The sequence below is a fragment of the Musca autumnalis genome, unplaced genomic scaffold (assembly GCF_047663935.1).
Source record: "Musca autumnalis isolate F117 unplaced genomic scaffold, ASM4766393v1 scaffold_1, whole genome shotgun sequence".
Lineage (NCBI taxonomy): Eukaryota > Metazoa > Arthropoda > Insecta > Diptera > Muscidae > Musca > Musca autumnalis.
This window is the reverse complement of record NW_027411644.1, coordinates 199,494,642-199,514,192: the sequence shown is the minus strand read 5'-3', so window position 1 is coordinate 199,514,192 and position 19,551 is coordinate 199,494,642. Positions and strand designations below refer to the sequence as shown.

The 19,551-nt window shown below is 37.3% G+C and overlaps 2 protein-coding genes across 11 annotated transcripts in view; one reads left to right on the top strand and one right to left on the bottom strand.

The window, feature by feature from the left end:
* Positions 1-19,551, bottom strand: part of LOC141388968 (uncharacterized) — a 236,265-nt gene that overhangs the window by 155,157 nt on the left and 61,557 nt on the right. The gene's annotated exons all lie outside the window — the stretch shown is intronic.
* The window catches only part of hdly (hadley), a 165,384-nt gene that overhangs the window by 129,612 nt on the left and 16,221 nt on the right, over positions 1-19,551 (top strand). For 2 of the 10 annotated variants that reach the window (XM_073959879.1, XM_073959883.1), the window contains exon 5: positions 16,463-16,588. The exons of 7 other annotated variants lie outside the window; for them this stretch is intronic. The gene's annotated coding sequence lies outside the window, so the exon portion shown is untranslated. Of the gene's footprint in view, positions 1-16,462; positions 16,589-16,748; positions 16,907-19,551 lie in introns of those variants that run through there. One more of the 10 variants, XM_073959885.1, reaches the window with a different exon arrangement.

The following is a 19,551-nucleotide window of genomic DNA, read 5'->3' as shown; positions in this document are numbered from 1 at the left end:
TTGCCCCGTCCTAACTATAGACTTTGCTCACTTGTTTATATAGATATTCGTGTTTTCATTATTAGGCCAGAAATTTATCTATTAGTCGTCGTATTAAATCTTGTTTACAAAAAAGTAATATTCTTCAGTTAGCATGTTCCACTTTTCAATAAACCCTGAAGAGCTTAGTACCTTTATAAACAAGAGGAAAATAATTGTTCCATTTTACTTCAAAACAGCTTCGGGTGAGGGTATAAACAGTTCGGCCCGGTCGAACTTAACACCACACCGTTCATACTTGTTTTGTAGACTATTTGTTTGTCTAATGCATGTTTCCAGCCTCTTGTAGTCGTGTAGTGTATAAAAACACAAAATGTCAACTACTGTTATCCTTTAATCATGTTTTTATTCCTTTACAAAAGTGCCATTTTATTTTGAATTGTCAAAGTGTTTGTCATTTTAAGTAATGCAATTCTTTAAACTTATATCCTTACTTTTCAAAACACTTCAATTTACATTAATATTAAATAATAACAAACAGACACAGAAAACTTTTGTCCATACAAATTCTAATGTAGCCTGCAAAGATCTACTCGGATATACACCGAAAGAAACATCAAATATAAAACAAAATTTAAAACCACTCAAAAAAATGGAAAACCCCTATTTCTAAAAATGTACATATCAAAATATTTAGAGTGTGGAACCACCACATAACGTTTTTTTCAGAATTGGGAGCGCTTAACAAGGCGATTACTTGCTGGATTAAACATTTGCCCACAAACGTGGTTGAAACACTTTTTCAACCTTTTGCAATTTGTTTTGTTTGTTATGTACTTGTTTTGTAACTGGTGACCACCCACCTGCGCCTCATTCACTCCTCGTTTTCATATTAAAGCATTTTACAAACATGCAATGCACAAACTATTTTATGTTCAGCAACAGTTTATGACTATCGTCTGGCTTGCTTTTTAGAGTGACTTTGTAAAATCATGGCAATTGTTGTTACTGCTGCTAGCTACTGGGCAAAAAGAAAAAATAACATTCAGCTTGGGAGGCAATATTACCGAAACATTGATTTAACTCCTCCCTCCCTCATTGTAGCTATTGATTCAAATTGTGGGGATCTCCTATAAAGAGTAACATGAAAATAAGACAATAAAATGCATGTTCCTCCTTGGAACACTGTGTTTTTATTGAGGCTACGACCACCATAAATTAACAGAAATCCATTTGATATTGTGTGTGAGTCTGTAGCAAAGCCCAAGCACAACCCTACAGCAAAGGACGCTTAAAGGACGAACGTAAGAAGTTCAATGTGCCAACCATACTTAAATGGTTCCAATTAATTGTCTTTAACATAATTTTATTATAACAGTTGCCAGAGTTGGTAAGGATCGTAGAAGAGAGAGACCACCCACTGGTGTTGCATGGCAAAACTTTTATGTTAATTTCGACAAAGTTTGAAGCGATTTATTTAAGTTGCTGCTGCTGTTTTTATAGGCATGGGCAAAGGGTTATGGGTTGTTTACTTTCAAAATAAACAAGTCATTAAATTTTATAATAGTGCTAAAATGGAGCAAAGTAATGGGCGGACAAACAAAAAGGAATTGAATTTGTAAATTTCGAAAAATGTAATTAATTAATGGATTGAAGCAATGGAAGAAGGAAAAAGTTATAGAAGAAATTCATATTAATATTCTGCGGTAAAGATTGCTTGTCCCAAAATTCTTATAATTGTCTATATTTGCGCCATGTCTTGCCTTGTTGGGTTCGTAGCGTCATGCTGTGAGCAGAAAATAATTTTTAATCAAAACCAAAACTAAACTTCGAAAACTTTAAATGTATTTAAGGGAAATAGCGGTTGAGATCTAAGCATGGACTGTAATGTTAATTATGAATGTATATATTAAAAAATCACTTCGAGTCTAGATATGTAGATGTTGGGGATTTAAATGGAGCACATCTGTCACAGTTTGGTAAGGTCCAAAATATTGAACTATTTGTAAGTACACATTAAAAGGCTTTGACCATGGTATATCTATAGGTATGTATATACTTAACATACAGATATACTATGTTAGACATATCAAATTATTCAGAATAGTAAATATAATAAATTTCTACTAAGTACATTTTTTCTGTAGGCAAATTTATTTGCATATTTTTGCATAAAATTGAAGTGATATACGAAACAAACTATACCTAAAACCCCTTATTAAAAAATCCATTACTTTAAAATCCTTGGATAAAAATGGATACTTTTATGAGCATACTCAAGTAGTTATGATTAAATTTTATTTTTCCCATCTTTCTTTGCATTATTAATGCAGACTAGAATCAGAGTTGTATCAATTGTTTGTCATTATGTAACCCATTACAAAGTAATGTAAACAAAAATAACTACTTCTATTACTCCTTACTAGGATTTGTAGTCGGACACACACGCTGTGCGCCACAGTAATCATAACTTAGATTACGGTGGCGCACAGCGTGTGTGTCCGACTACAAATCCCAGGGTTTTGTGTTCAACGCTCACCAACTTTTTGTTGACAAAATAAAGAACAGATGGTAGTACACATGTTAGCGTTTAAACAACCCACAAGTTTGTACACGTGGCCGAGTGTGTAGTGTTTTTGCCTACAAATCAGAAGTTAACATGATCAAGTCCAGTAGAGAGCGAAATAATAGGAGGATAATATGATTCTTCATTGCCTGTCACTCAGGAAGGAAGTCAAGACAGTGGCGGCATATTTAAAGACGGAGCGACCAATGGCCTTATACTCGCTATCAATGGCTCATTGTCTTTGCTACAGAAGGTGCCAGCTAAAGCTATTAAGACTTTGTTTCCGGACTTCACCGGAAATGAAGAAGATTGTCGAAGACTACCAATGATCTTTGCATTATGGACAGTAGCGATACGCCTGTCGTCGACGAAAATATCAAGGTATGTATGGACTTTTCTCGCCCAGGAAGTAAATAAGGACACTCTTGCCTTTATTGGAGATAACTTTAGACTGCACTTCCGGAAGAAATTTGTGATGGTGCCGACTTTGACACAGGATGAAATTATGGTGCAGTCATCTGCAACGACACCACCGAAATGTCTGCTGGTGGAGGTGGGAGATTATCAAGGTAGATGTTAAATAAAATAGGGTACAGTACTACACCTTGGGGTACTCTCATTGTGATCTTGCTGAACTTGGATTTTTGGCCTCGAAATTCAACGATGGTAGGTAGTTAGCAATCCAACATTTGACTTGATTAGGAATGCATGATGTCAGAAAATGTTCGACCGAGTCGAACACCTTGGATAAATCGGATGCTTCCACAATTGTTCGTTCGGGCCATTCGCAATATTTGTGTTGTTGTTGTAACAGTGTTTGTTAACAGTGTTTATTTGTATGTCCGTTCTTCTGTTCAATCTGTCTCTGGGTCTATCTCCAGTTCCAGGAAAGTGGCTGCTTCGATGGGATGTAACCACAGATCCACTGGAGTTAGATAAGTAGGTTTGGCTGGGCAGTTGAAAAAGTGTTTTGTGTCGTGCGGGCCCATGCGGCATACTGGGCAGATGTCTTACACGGCAAGGTCGCTTTCCGCCCAATAATAATTTAGGCGGCTGCAATATCCCGAGCGTAGTTGAGCCAAAACTACTCTAGTTTGTCGTGGCAGCTGACGCTCCCCAGCTGCGATTGATGGGGGATGTATTTCGAGGACTTTATTCACACTATATTTGCTTATGGCCTCAGCAACTGCATCCGTGTGAATACTATTTAAACCTGCTTGATATACCTGTTGATCAGTTGATCTGAATATCATTTCTGGTATGCCTGAATTTGTCGGACCTAGCCATGATACAATAAGATGGTAACATAATGTGTCAATTGCATTGAATTTATGTCAAATTTTGACATCTTATGTTACCAAAAACGGTAGTTGCTGCTACCTTCTTATTGTATCAGGGGCCTAGCCAGCAGATGGTGATTGGGATGGCTCTCCGGTAACACTCAAGCAAGTAGTGCAACGAAAGCATCTCATTGTGTTGCTTTACTGGAAGAATCTTTGCCTCCTCATGTAGATGGTCCACTGAAGACTTGGGGAGGCACCCTGTTGCTGTTCTCAGGGCGGCATTCTGGCAGGTTTGAATCTTTTTCCAATTCGTATCACATAATACCGGGGACCAAACTGGTGCCGCATAGCTTACCACAGACCGATCTATCGCTTTATACGTGGTCAACAAGGTTTCTTTATCTGCACCCCAAGTGCTGCCGGCTAGGGACTTGAGGACCTTGTTCCTACTTTTCAGTTTGTGGCAGATAGCTGTGGCGTGCGCGCACAACTTGAAAGTAATGTCGAATGTGACCCCTAAAATGTTGGGGCAGTGTTTGGTTGGAATTCTGCTACCGTCGACCACGACATTCAATTCTCTTCCAAACCGCGCTGTCCATGTGGTGAACAGAGTGGCTGTTGATTTTGTGGCAGAAGTCTGCATATTCCTCGAATGGAAAAAGGTGGTAAGATCGGTTAAATAGTTGTTCAGTCTCTCACAGATGTTATCAGGATAGGTACCTGACGCCAGGATCGTGCAATCATCTGCATACGTTACGATCTCGATGCCGTCTGGAGGGGGCGGAATATAGGAGAGGTAGAGGTTAAACAGTTCCGGAGATATCACCCCGCCTTGGGGAACTCCCTGTTTCACTCTACGGGGTTTGGACTTGTTGTTCCTGAATTCCACGTACGACTGGCTTCCACACATATAATTGACTATCCAACGTATCAAGCTTGGCCGGAGGGTTGTCTGCTCAATCTCCTCGAACAGCGTGGAGTGCCTGACTGTATCAAAGGCTTTTGATAAGTCAAGCGCCAGCTTCACTGTTCTATCGCACGGCCGTCTCTGGTTGAGTCCTTGACAAATATATGTGATAATGGCGTGCAGCGCAGTTGTCGTGCTGTGCTGCTTACGGAATCCATGCTGATGATCGGCAACTTGATAGCTATTTCTGATACTGGGGAGGACTATAGCCTCAAGGGTGTTTGCTTCGGGCGACAAAAGCGAAATCGGCCTGTACGATTCACTTTTGTTGGCATCCTGCCGGGCGTCCGTAGTGGGACCACCCTCCCCATTTTCAAGACTTCGGGAACAATGAGGGTAGATAGCGACAAGTTGATAACTTTAGTGAGATACTCCACTCCCGGCTCTTCCAGCTGCTTCAGCATTACCATGAAGATTCCATCAGGGCCCAGGGATGATTTAGCGTTCCTGAGTGCATTGGCAACATCATCCATTGTAAACTGTGGTGGTTCCTCCTCGGCAGGAAGAGATCTGATGCAACGTAATATTCTTCTCTTCGCCTTGTCACTCTCGGTGTGCTCGACAAACTGTCGACTGAAATAACTTGCGCACCTCTTCGGGTCAGTCAACGTAACGTCGCCAAACGTGACTGAGGTCCTATCTTCCCTTCTTCCAGGGTTCGAGAGTGACTTAACCGTTGCCCACAATTCACCTATACCGGCTCCAATGTTGCAACTCTTCAGATGATTTAACCTCTTGTTCCGCTTATGCTCGCCGACCAGCCTGTTAACCTTCAGTGTCAGCTCCCTGACTGGTCTTACTTCGGGTTTTCGACCAGCAGGGATATGGCGAGCGGCTGCAGCAGTGATGACGTCTCGGAACGTCCTTTCCACTACCCGAACATCAGAAGGATTAAACAATTCTCTGAGGCGGTGATTGGTGAACTCTCTGAAGCTCGGCCAATCAGCTTTCCCATGATTGTCGAATGTGCGGCGTTCAGAGGTGATGAAATCGGGGGGTCTCTTTATGGGGACAATTATGGGGAGATGGTCTGATCCAAGGTAAATGACGGGTTGCCAGGTGACGTCATTTGTCAGACCAGGTGACACGATGGTTATGTCTGGCGAACTGTGACTCTCTCCTCTAATTCTGGTAATGGCGTCCTCATTGGCCGTGGAAAACGTAGAGCTATCAATCTGCTCTGCCAGCGCTGTACCCCTCTGGTCATTTCCGAGAGCCGAATGCCACATATCATGATTCCTTGACCTTCCAAAGCGGGCTAATGTTAGGCACGTAATCTGAGATACAGCTATTTCTCGGCGGGATGTATATGTTCAGCAACTCTATCTCGGCAGTTCCACACCTGACTGCTACTCCCATACATTCCATGTACGGGTCATTAGAGACAGACTCAAGCGAGATAGGTCTGTAATGGACAGACTGGTGCAATAGGAAAGCTAATCCCCTTCCTCCACTTCTGGTGCGATCTTTCCTTAGCACGTTGTAACCATCACAACGTTGTAAGCTACAGTTGTTGTTGAGCTTGGTTTGTTGTACCGCAGCGACCTTGATATTCCTCTGACTCATGAAATCTACTATTTCCTCGATCTTACCTCGGAGTCCATTGCAATTTATTCGATGACGACTCACTGGGGACTGTATTCTAGAGTGGGGCAATCTCGTTCAATTGAATGATCCGGATCACTATCTCGTTCAATGGACACCGGTAATTTCTTTGACAAAAATGCATATACTTAATTTCACACGTTGGTTTTTATGATGTTACTCATTCGTCTTTGAACGAGGACAGTGATACGGATCGTTCAATTGAACGATATTGCCCAACTCTACTGTATTCACGCAGCATGCAGAAACATAGTCCCTGTCATAGTCCCTCACGTGGACAAGTCCAGAGCAACCTCTTAGATGCACCCACTCCTGACATCTATTGCACCTCACCGAAGATTGGATATGGGTGCGGATGCGACAAACCGAGCACAAATATATTGGTCCTGGGTTTTCCTCCGTCCCGGCACGGACCAAAAGAATTCGGAGCAGGCATTCCGGGATATGCTGCTCCCAACATAGAAAACGAAACAATTACAAACATATGTACACTGAGGTGGCAGCCGCTGGCCGGAACGATGATGTTGTGTAGTTCCGGGTCAATCCGCTACGAAAGAACCCGCTGCCGTGGTATTGCGCAATATTTGTGGTTATTTTTTGCAAAGCCGTGGTTGTGCTATGAGATTCCCTGGAACTATGTTGATGATGGAATTATGCGAGCAAATTTTGCAAAGATTTACCAATTGGGAAATTGATAGTTCCAAGACCTTTGTCAAGTACCTCAAACCATGGATATACCGTATGGACCAAGGGCTTTGGATGGTTTGGACATATAGATAATGCTCTCAAATTCACTGGATGTGTCTCACTCAAGTGACTTGCATGCCCTGTTTAAATTATTTTTTGTGGATCAGATGATATAAAAAATCTTTGAACCAAGTCCTATTAGCACACTACCTTTAACTGCTGTTAAAGGCAGTTACCTTGAGATGAAAGAGAAACGAAGATAAGTCCTGGGCTGTGCCATGTTAAGGCCGATCAGGACCGTTAGGTTTGTAGGGTGTGAAATTGTAGGTGCCGCGACAAAAGTCTCAACGGACATGACTCCCAAATAAATTCATCGAGTTCATTGACGGACAAAAGTTCCATAATCGTTTTGGGAGTTATGCCCGGGCACCGAAATTCTTGTATGCGCTCCTTAATTCATAATAGCTAATGTCATCAAAAGAAATGTAATTAATAGATTTATTAGACATTGATAATGATGATATTGTCACAAATATATTGTCAAAACTGAAAACTTGGGAATTCCTAATTTTTTTAATTGGAAATACTGGAACATTTTCTTAATCTATATCCACTTCTTGCTTCATTTCAATTGCAAAACATATTCATATCTATAATCAATAATCATTCTAAATAAATACGTCCAAATGTATCACTTAAATGGAAATTTGACATGTGATTGTCATCGTATTATCAATCAATTGCTTTAAAAATGACAATTTTCGATTTTATCGCGTCACATTGATAAGATATGAAAAATGTATGCATTTATGTACTATTATTGGCCGTCAAACACTTTATGTGTGCGGTGTGTGTGTGAGTTGTATTTTTCAATTTTCTGCCATCTGTTGTTGTCTTTTGCTTGTAAGCAAATGATTCATTGTCTCTTGAGCCAGTGTCATTCATTTATTTCAATTAAAAAGACAATTTTCTTTGCCATGCCTTGGGAATTCCACTTACTAAGTATTGCTTACAAGTGTTGTTGCTGTTTTTTTTATTACAGTGTGGATGTGTGGACACTTTGAAATGACTTTGGTATAAATCTCTATTTCAGCGATTTTATCACAGCCTATAAATTTATATTTGCAACAATTAAATAAATGTCTTTAATTTGTAGAAGACATTTAACAAAACGATTGCAAATAAATAAATAATTAAAATGAATAGCTTTTGGATTGTTTTGGACTAAATTAAATATTAAATTGAAATATGTGTTTTTATGGTGTCTGTTTTTTTTTTTTTTTTTTGGAACAGAGCCTGCTGTCTGTCCCAACATTCTAGAACTGTAGATGTTAGAAAAAATTCGTACAAGAAGGCGAGGTTTTCTCAAAGCAATGAATAAAGTGAAATTCTTCTTCAAATCAATGATATGGGAGACACTTCTTATCGCCTAGTCACAAATGCGTGTCAAACAAAACACTTGGCTTCCTTTGTAGAGAAGCCTCAGGGAAAAGTATAAATTTTGAGTTGAAGTGTTAAAAAGTGTTATATGGTTTGGCGAATCGACAAGGAGGTCATTCACATCTTTGCACAATAAAAATTTTTAATTAATAAAGATGATTGTTGCATTAAAACTCTTCATTTTCCAGCAATTGCAAATATATTATTATTTTGAAGTAATCGTCTTAGAATGCAATTTGGGGCGTTCCTCTTAATAATCGTCTCCTGCATATGATTTCTTCTTCAACATTTACCCACTTTAATGTGGTTGTTATCAATTTGTTGACATAATTTTATCAGTTCCACTTTAAAATACTACCATTTATTGACTTCCGATTATGAATGAAACAGATAGGAAATAATATATTTGTGAGCGTTTCAAGGTGATGATTACTCAATTTCAGTTCTATTTACTTATAAAATATGGCAATATAGAAGTGGGAGAGCTGATTCATTTCAAGTTCAAGGTTTCAAAAATTGTGTCGATTCACTCAAAATGTACAGCAGATAAGAATTGATGTCACTAAGCAAACATGTATTGTATGAATCAATAGATTAATAATTGCCCTACATATGTTAATATGTCTAATAATAGAACCAGGGCAAAGTCATTCTTGATACGGAGAAATACACCAAGATGATAGAAAACGTGGAATTTCTTCACAAGCTGACATCTATCGTTCTATCGTTGTTGAGGCTCTAGGGGTAATTCCAAACGATGTCATGCACGACTGTGCGCAGTGTATCCACTTGTATGGAGAAAGTGGCCAAAAATATTTCCAGTGCAAATATCAAGTTACTACGCTGGTTCCAGCTTTGTGGGGCTGCGCATATTGTTTTAAGAAGCCATGAGCGTAGGATTGTCCCTTATTTCCACACACGGGGGGGGGGGGGGGTGTGTATACGGTATGAATTGCTTTATGCTGTTAATACTAAATATCATTAACAAAAGTACCGATTACACTGTGCAACAAAATGCAGCTCGAGGTCTGGGAGGAGGAGGGAGTGGGAAATTCATTTTGGGGGTGAAAGCCATTAATGATTATATATACAGAACCCCAAAGGCCAGATCCGCCGTGAGTCGAACTTTTGAGTTATGTCGTGATGAATTTTTCACTGGAAACCCTATAAGCCATCAGAATTTAGCGTAATATCGTTGTACGCTGTTATTTTGGCTTATTTTTGATATGACATGTCTTCAGTCAAATCTAATGAGGATCTTTTTCGTATAACATTTCGACCTTCTAACCCACTTCCTTCCATGTCCTTTTCGTATATTATGGTATAGTTGTAGACGCTCTAATCCCAATTTTTATATTTTGGAACTTTTATTTAAATAAGAAATATCTCTGCTTCTATTTGTAACCTGCTAATCAGGAAGACCAATAGAGGCTTTAAACCAGCAAAAATTAGGTTGTCAATTGTTTTCAAGTATAAATGTATAGCAAAATCGGTTTATTCGTTTTCGAGCTACAGTGGGCACAGCAAACTGCTTTAATAAAAACTAAAGTATTTTGTAGGCGACCATTTGCCAGAATACTGTGCAATATTTAATAAAAAAGAACAAAATTAGCTTAAGAAGAAACCTTATTTATACCCAGACGGTAGCGCTAATTTGCATAAAGATGTGCATTTAAATTTATCCTGACAGACGACAGTTTCTGCATTTACGAATCAGCTGATTGCTGTTTTGTTGTTGGTTGCACTGTATATTTTTGTTTTTCTTGTGTCTCAGAGCATAAATATGCTCTCTCCCTCATATGAATATGGGCTCTCTTCTAGGGTATTGCCATATTGAAATACCTAAATGCCAGTTTGATTTTTTGCATTAAGAATGGGGATAATGCACGAACTAATTTGAATTAAGGCAGTTAATGAAAATTAACGCTGCCGTCTGTCTAGGGTATTAAATGAATACAAAATATTCTAAAAAAGTTTAGTAGATTTCCTGTAAGAAAATTGTGAAAATGTTTTTTTCGTGCTTTGTAAGTGGCTATTGCCTCATCGAAAACAGTGGATTTAGTCCCCAATTATGTTTGGAAGAAATTCGTTTCTCGTAATTTTTTTTTCAGACATAGATCAAGTTTGATTACGGACTATATCGGTCCACTCCTTTAAAGACACGTCTCGGATGATTTTAAAATCTTTTGCAGCAGGTTGTCCTCGCAACCTCTACCACAACGGTACAGTTTTTCAGGAAACAGGTCTATTAGAGTGACCTAAACAAAAAACAAACAAAAAATTGGAACTCCTACCACCCAATTTTTTTTTTTCATTTTGATCCAAAAATCTTATATATGAAATTTTAATGTGATCGTTAAAAGGTTAGCCCGTGCCAACCTAGCCATCTTTGTTTCCATAGTAGTTTGTATGGGGCCAATTTTCAACAAAATTCTCTAAATGTCACAATAATGGTCCGATCGATGACAAAACTTTCTACAAACAAGTAAAAAAGTATCAGTCGGCTTTGCAGACAGAGATATACCCTCAGCCTATGTGAATTGAAACTTTTATCTACGTACAGATCGAATGTATTTAGGGTTTGGTGGCGGAGGAGGTACTTAAAGTTATGGACCGACATAGTCCATTATGGAAGTGGATCTTATTTTAGAGTCATATCTTTTCTGTTTTTTCAAAATAGTCTGGCTTAATCCCATTGTTGTTGTTTTAATATTTTAAAACAACTATTTTATTAGTGGAAAAGATTTGGCATTGCTCGCCAAGGGGTAAGGCAGGGAATACAATAGTTTGGATCCACGCCACTGGATCTCATCAGTTCCCTTGTTTCTTGTTTGTGGATATTCTTGCAAACGCTATCCCAATAAAAAAACGCCACAATGCGTCATATCTTTTCGATAGATATCGCGCGCACTAGTCATTTCAGTGGGTCATCGTATAACCAGTATGCCAGGAAGCATGGACGTGTCCACGGAAAACATAATATGACTGTAAAAAGGACCACAACGAACAGCATCGGTACACATTTCCAAAGGGTCTTCGAACAGACCCTAAACTACACTTAGACACAAATGTTAAACTTTTGTGGGGGGGTGCCATAAGGAGAAGATTATTATCGGCCCAAATTTGTTGCCACATTCAAGAGATATCGTGCATACAATTTTAGTGGCATTTTTGTAAATTTTGGGGGAACTTCCGGTACAGTTGTTTCCCATCTTCGAACTGAAACTAAGTTTGGACAGAATATGATGAAGGCCAAATTATGGTTCGGTTGATCAATTCGAGAGTTATAGTGCTCTCCAGAGACTACATATGGTGTTATAGGGGGTTTTACACCTTTCGGGCTTTTTTCTCAAGAAATATGGACTTGCCCTTGAAAAAACTTTTACCGTCGTAATTGAGGCAGAATTCAAAGTGCTTCGAGAGCGGGTGTTAAAGTGAACTTATCCGAAATTTTGTGTGGGAGGTACCCGAAGGAGTGGACAAATATAATCCATATTCAAACCTGACCTATGTTTGGTTGATATATTAGGATGTGTAAAGTATGGACCAAATCGGTCACTCCCTTCAAGAGTTATCGTGCGCACAATTTTTCCGAAAATTTTTGAACTTTTGTGGGGGAGGTATCGGAAGGAGTGGACCCATAGGGCTTATCTTCGAACTTAAACTAAGTTTAGACAAAATATTACAAAGGCCAAATTTTGGACCAAATAGGCAGATCTATTCCAGAATTATCTTGGGCTCCAACCTCTACACACAGTCTCATAGGACTTTTTGCAACTTTCAGGTTTTTTCTCAGGAAGTATGCATTTGTTACAACAAAAATCAAAGCTATTCGAAAACAGGTCCTAAACTGAACTTTTTCGAAATTTTGTGTGGGGGGTACCCGAAGGAGTGGACAAATATAGTCCATATACAAACCTGATCTATGTCTAGTAGATATATTAGGATGTGTAAAGTATGCACCAAATCGGTTAATCCCTTCAAGAGTTATAGTGCGCATAAATTTTCCGAACATTTTCGAACTTTTGTGGGGGAGGTACCCGAAAGTGTGGACCGATATGACCCATTTTCGAACTTAAACTAAGTTTGGACAAAATATTACGAACGCCAAATCTTGGACCGAATCGATTTATCCGTTCGAGAGTTATCGTGCTCACCTGCCAGCCAGACAGACGGACGGACGGACATTGCTGAATCGACTCCAAATTGTCTGAAACGGATTTCGTCCAAACATACTTGGGATCTAAAACCATTTATTCGATGAGGCACATTTTTCCCGTATGAAAGTGTATATACCCTCGTTAGCATAAACGGGTATAAAAATGTTGAAAATAGAGCTATATAGGCCCCAAAATACCCAAAATCGGCCAAATATGCATATTGGAATTATATTAAAATCCGATCAGATTTTCAAAATTTTTTGTAGAAATCGTTTTTTGGCCACAAGATTAAACTGGTGAAATCAGATCGGACCATAATTGTGGCATTTAGAGAATTTTGGTGAAAATGCAACTTTGGCCCCGTACAAATTACTATGGAAACAAGATAGTGCTTGTGATTGTGATAGCAACGGCATAACTTTTTTTCTTGAGAATGTCCATTCTTCCTGACATAATGACCCAAAAGCTCAAATGTCATGACTACTACATTATACTACATTGTTTTACTAGTAAAAGATAATACTTCCGGTAAATGGGACCCGAAATGACCCAATATTTAGGGCCACCCCTTCTCCTCTAATTAAGTATTGATGAGTTCGCTATGTGGAAAAATTAGGCCCACTGTTGATGATACCACTTTCCCCACAAACGCCTTAAAATGTTCGCTGAAAACTTCCAAATCTTCTTTAGTTACCTACGAAAATGCTATTTATTTTTAAAACTAGGGTTCTGTTCTAACACGTTTACATAGGTATACGAGTAGGAATTTAAAGTGAGTTATATCGGTCCACGTTTTCATATAGAATGGTACCTCCAGATTTTTGATATTTTAAAGATTTTAACCTCATATTCCCCCCGAAATGGTTGAAATTTGGTATTTAGTCTTCGTTGGGCCTATAAAAATTTTCTCTAGAAGTTTGTCGTTGCAGGTCGAAATGCCTGAATTTTGTATTTAGTCTTCTTTGAAGGGTTTATATTGTATGGTCGATGTAGGTCCACGTTACGATATAGGATTTCAAGGATTTAACCGCATTATCCAACCGAAATAGCTCAAATGTTGTATTTAATCTTCGTTGTGTAGTAAAAATATTTCTGCCGAGAATTGTATGCATAGTTTTAGGTTTTGATAGATCAAAAACTGCTGATTTTGGCAATTTTTAAAATTTTACCCAACAATCCAACCCAAAATTGACATTTATATATATAACGGTACCGCGAGATTTTCGATAGTTTAAAGGATTTAACCTAACCGTATTATCCAACGAAATAGTTGAAATTTTGTATTTCTGCAGAGATTTGTAGATATAGGTCCACGTTTTGATATATTAAAAAGTTTTAGCCACATTTTTCAATCGAAATGGCTAAAATCTGATTTCAATATAATTTATATTGGAGGGTAGTTACCATCCCAAAATCTGACATGGCAAGTTTTGTATGTCTTAGCTAATTAAAAAAAAATTATTTCAGTATTGTTACCCCAGTGATCGACAATATATATAGGGGTTCCACCCACTTCTCACTTTCAAAAAATTAAAAAAAAACAAGGCAAACATATTTTATGTTATAAGCCGTTTTTTCCTCCGTGTAGCATAGGGTATGCTGCAAAAAATTTCAAGTCGATCGGAGCAAAATTGGATGGGAAATAACCTTTCAAAATGAATTAATACAATTCAAGTTTTTGATATTTTCCTTTTGGGATGCTATAAAAATGTTGGGCCGGTATAAATTCGCATTTCTCTATATTGAAATTTGTGAATTCATTATTTTTATACCCTCAGCATTTATGCAAACGAGGGCAAAATGTGCCTCATCAAAATAATGGTTTTAGACCCCAAGTATGTTTGGACGAAATGTGTTTCAGACAATTTGGAGTTGATTTAGCCATGTCCGTCCGTCTGTCTGTCTGTCTGGAGCGCACGATAACTCTCGAATGGATCAACCAATTCGGTCCAACATTTGGCATTCGTAAAATTTTGTCCAAACTTGGTTTAAGTTCGAAGATGCGTTATATCGGTCCACTCCTTCCGGTACCTCCGAAAATGTTCGGAAAATTTGTGCGCACGATAACTCTTGAAGGGAGTAACGGATTTGGTCCATACTTTGCATATCGTGAAATTCATACCAGGCTTAGATGAGGTTCCAATATGGACTCAATCGGTCCACTCCTTCGGATATCTCCCAAACAAAATTTCGGAAAAGTTCAGTTGGGGACCTGCTCTCGAATCGCTTTGATTCCTGAGAAAATAGCCTTAAATGTGCAAAAAAACCAATGACACCGTGTGTACTGGTTGGAGCGCAAGATAACTCTCGAACGGATCTACAGATTCGGTCCAAAATGTGACCTTCGTAATATTTTGTGCACACTTAGTTTTAGTTCGAAGATAAGCCATATCAGTCCACTTCTTCAGGTACCTCCCCCAAAAAAGTTCAAAAATGTTCGGAAAAATTGTGCGCACGATAACCCTGGATGGGAGCGACCGATTTGGTCCATACTTTACACATACTAATATATTTACGAGATATAGATCAGGTTCGAATATAGACTACATTTGTTTTGTTCACTCCTTCGGGTACCTCCCACACAAAATTTCGGATAAGTTTACTTTAAGACCTCCTCTCGAATCACTTTGATTTTTGTTGAAACGACTTGCATTCGCTACCACCATTACGAGGGTAAAAGTATTTTCAGCGGCAAGTCCATATTTCGTGCGAAAACATCCCGAAAGGTGTAAAAAACCCCTATGTGGCGGCCGGGAAAAATTTGGCCCTCGTCATATTTTGTCCAAACTTAGTTTCATGGGGCAATACCGGCCCACAACTTCGGATACTTCTCCCCAATATTTAAAAAATATCACTAAAATGGTAGGACGATATCTCTTGAACGGGGAAACCAATTTGGTCCAAACTTTGGTACTCCTAATATTTTGTCAAAATTAAGTTTAACTTCTAAAATCGCCCATATCGGTCCTCCCTAAGGGTACCACCCCCACAAAAGTTCTACATTTGTGTCTTAGTGCAGTTAATTCCTAATCCACATTTTTGTAGGCAATTTCAAATGTCCAAAAAGGGCCACCAAACCCTAAATACATTCGATCTGTACGTAGATAAAAGTTTCAATTCACATTGGCTGAGGGAATATCTCTTTCGGCAAAGCCGACTGACACTTTTTTTCTTGTTCCCCAAAAATTATATATTTTCTGTGCACTAATTAACAAAAATACAAACCATTTTTTACGAATAAAAACCTTGGCTCCTGTTAATAACAACTGCAATAGTAAATCGTCCAATGAACCGTTTCATTGGAACATTGCACACACACACATGTTTACAAATTGGTCAAACATTTATTGTTCTATTGAAAACAAAAGTGTTATTTCAATTGTTCTGAAAATTCATCGATTTTCTATCTGACCAACAGTAGCATATGTATGGTCCAGTGCCTTTGAACAATACTGCAATTGTTTGTTGTTTGTATTCTTCTAACGTTTGTTTTTGTAGTGAATCGATTTAAAATTCAAATGAAATTTGTAAAAACTCATAAAACCTATGAGGATTGAGCAGCTCACCTATATACTGCATGAATTGAAAAAAACATTTTTTTTATTTCACAAAAAAAGAAACAAAATCCTTTAATGTTTATATAAATAAAATTGTGAATTATGTTGAAATGTTTGCAAAATTCTTGAAAATTTATTTTAAAGAAAACATCTGCAAAAAACGTGCCTTTTTATGATTGTGCATTTGTTTGAGTATTGTTTTTTGTTTCTTTTTCAAGAAATCCACCACATGTCTGGCGTTCCGGTATGCGTCAATTCTCAAGAATCTTATCAACATTTAAAAGATGTTCCAGCCTTTTTGTTTATGACGTAGCAAATTTTGTTTTTCCATTGCCCGTACAAAGGTAAATTCTATGTAGAAATTATTCATTAGACTTTGACAGGTTCTCTTTGGTGAAGTAAGTTAATGTTGCTTGCCAATTCCCAGAAGAGAGGGTAGCTATGACTTTTCACATTGCAATTTAATTAAAACAAAATATAATATTTACTCATTTTTGCTTAAAAGCCTTTGAATGGCTCAATGAGCCATCAATTGTCGAACAGAAGTTCAAGTGAAAAGAATTATTGGTTTTTGGCGTTGTAATAAAAAGTGAAAGGATACTCAAGTGTAACAGACCATTTTAAATAAGTGAATAAAGTGAGAGAGTGGAAATATTTTTTAAGTGAGTTTAAAAACAAATGTAACTAAATAATTTCATACGCACAGAACTTGCATTGCTCAAACAAAAATTGTCTGCGTATTTGGCTCAGTCCCAAAATAAGTGTGCTCCTATAACTCAAAACACGTTTATGATTGTTGTTCTATTTATCTATTGCAATCGTACTAAAAATAGGAAATTTTCGATTGGCTGATTAACTACGTAATGGAATATAAAATCCCTAAAATACATTACAATAATTTGTTCAAATGTTTATATTTCAACTGAAAGAAAAATAAAATTCTGTGTGAATTGAATTTTAATTATGCTGGTCCGTTCATGCTGCCCCTAGGGATATGTGTATATGTATTTGCAAATGTAAAACATGTGATTATTGGCCATTGATACCATCCATTACATATTAATTTAAATTGAATTCAATCGAATCTAAATACATTTTCCTCATTTTACAATTAAGCGGATGTCACGGAATTTATTTAGTTTATTTTGTTCGATGTTTTGTTAGAGAAATTATGCTAAACGGGTTGGTTTGCTAAATGTTTTACAGTTCGTTAATTTTTATTGGATTCAATTTGATGGAGCAACACTGTGAGTAGGGAAGCGAAAATTGCCAGCGGCCGTGAATTACTGTATTTTAATAATGTATAATTAGTGTTTTTTTATTTTTTATTTTCAAATTACATTTCAATTAAATGAGTTTCACTTTTGAAGCATCTGTTTAGGGGCGGAAATGCTGCTGATTGGCTAATTAATTACAAAAGAGTATTGATTAGGAAATTATTTTAGTTAATACGTTGACTTGACTTCTAATCTTTTCGTATTGTGAACAAAAGGAATAGCAGAGTTGAATATAGAAATACCTGTTAGGGATATTAAGGGAGGTGGAAATAATTCAAGGAATTCAAATATTAATCCTTAGAAAAAATATCGTTTATTTATTTAAGGCGTGACCCCCACTTGTAAATTACAGAAAAAAAATTAGTCCATTTTAAAGTACATGTAGCAAAGAATATGCGGTAAAACATTCAAGACGATCGGAACAAAATCGACTAAGATATGCGTGTTTGAAGAGAAAAATTCATTGTGATTTGTATGTAGCATAGAAACTTAAAGCGTGTTTTTCTCGAAATCACAATTTGAAAACGGAACCAACTCTAGCTCAAAAATTAATAAACCGATTGTCATATAATTCTGTAGGCTTATCAGGGACATCAAAAACTAGTCCTTCATCGATCGATTTTATTTTTAAAAATTATTTTGCTCTTTTTATGCCGAAAAACTTCATTTTTTAAGGCAAACATTTATATTTTTAATTTTTGATTGCTTAAGCTGGAGTATTCCCCCAATGGCTTAACTTCATTTATTACCCTCTATTACAGAGAGTAATGTTTTTCAAAACGAACTGACAGTGTTGCAAAATTTTACTGATCGCTACCAATATCATGATTTCATCCCGGCGAAGAGAATTATTAATTGGCTTTTCACCTTTTTGAAATGATGCCTTTTTTAGCGGCTTTCCAAAAAACATAAAAAAATATTTGCAAACAAACTATCAGCACGTATCAACTAAGAACTCATCGAGTTCTGTAAGTTGAAAAACATCATCACAGTTGCCTGTGAGTGATTGTTCTTGGGATTTTTTTATTTATTTTACAATTTTTTTAAAAATTCCAACAACAATCACTCACAGGCACTCGTTTCGTTTTGAAAAACATTACTCTCTGTAATAGAGGGTAATAAATGAAGTTAAGCCATTGGGGAAATACTCCAGCTTAAGCAATCAAATGCGATTGAATCTTCAACAATAAACAAAACAAAAATTTTTAATTTTTTTTTAAATTCATAAAAAATGGCTTTAATTTGGCTTTACAAGTGGGGGTCACCCTTTAAAACTAGCAGACCCTGGTCCGCAATACTGGCCCGTCGAAATGAGTTTTAATGATGACTAACAATTCGAAAATTCGTGATGCTTGACAATTCAAAAATATGTATTTTCTAACTCACTTCTTCGGAGCATTTTCAAAACGAGTAAGATTTTAAACTTATCAACCGATTTTGTCTGTAACCTTCCTCTTACGGTTTTTTTCGCCCATTGATACTATTTAGGATTTATTATCGTCCATGTTCCCTGTCTTTATCCTAAAGCGATCTAATTATAAAAGTTAAAAAAATGGTTAAGTCAAATTCTCCCGCTTATTGAGACTTATATGTTTAAGTTTTTCATGGCTTATGGACCGTTGAGGAAATTTGTAAATATATAATTTTTCTTGATCGGGAGCGCACCATCGTTGTCCCGAGAATTAATTTGCAAGCCGATGCACTCATACGTTTAGCAAATAAAGCGATTTTAACAAGTAAAAAAGTATCAGTCGACATTGCCGACAGAAGTATACCCTTCAGCCTGTGTGGATTGAAATATTTTTTTCCAAAAAAATTACGTATTTAAGGGGGTTTTTAAAACAATATGGATAGGATTAAAGCGCAAAAATTTGGGGGATATCGATAGATAGGACTTTTTTTAAACTGAGTTCCGACAATATTTTGTGGGGGAGGTATCGGAAGGTCCACTCGTTCGACCTTCGAATTTCATATAATATTCGAAGAAATATTACTATATCCAAAGTGTGGACGAACGCAGTATTCGGTTC